Genomic DNA, 203 nt, shown 5'->3' with positions numbered 1-203 from the left:
TAAAAAAATAAAAGAATCAAGACTTCCCAGTGGGGTCACCCATCCTAGTACTACTCTAGACGAAGCACGCTTAACTGTGAAGTTCTGTGGATACGAGGCACAAGTAGCTGCAATGCTATGAATGTGTATATCCACCATGATTATATTGTTTTATACAATCACCACATGACATTTAGCAAACTGGCCTGTAATCCTGGCACTTT

This window comes from Bidens hawaiensis, unplaced genomic scaffold, assembly GCF_021521415.1.
Source record: "Bidens hawaiensis isolate Kalapana, Puna unplaced genomic scaffold, B.hawaiensis_p1.1 tig00080530_1, whole genome shotgun sequence".
Taxonomy (NCBI): domain Eukaryota; kingdom Viridiplantae; phylum Streptophyta; class Magnoliopsida; order Asterales; family Asteraceae; genus Bidens; species Bidens hawaiensis.
This window is presented reverse-complemented; position numbering follows the sequence as displayed.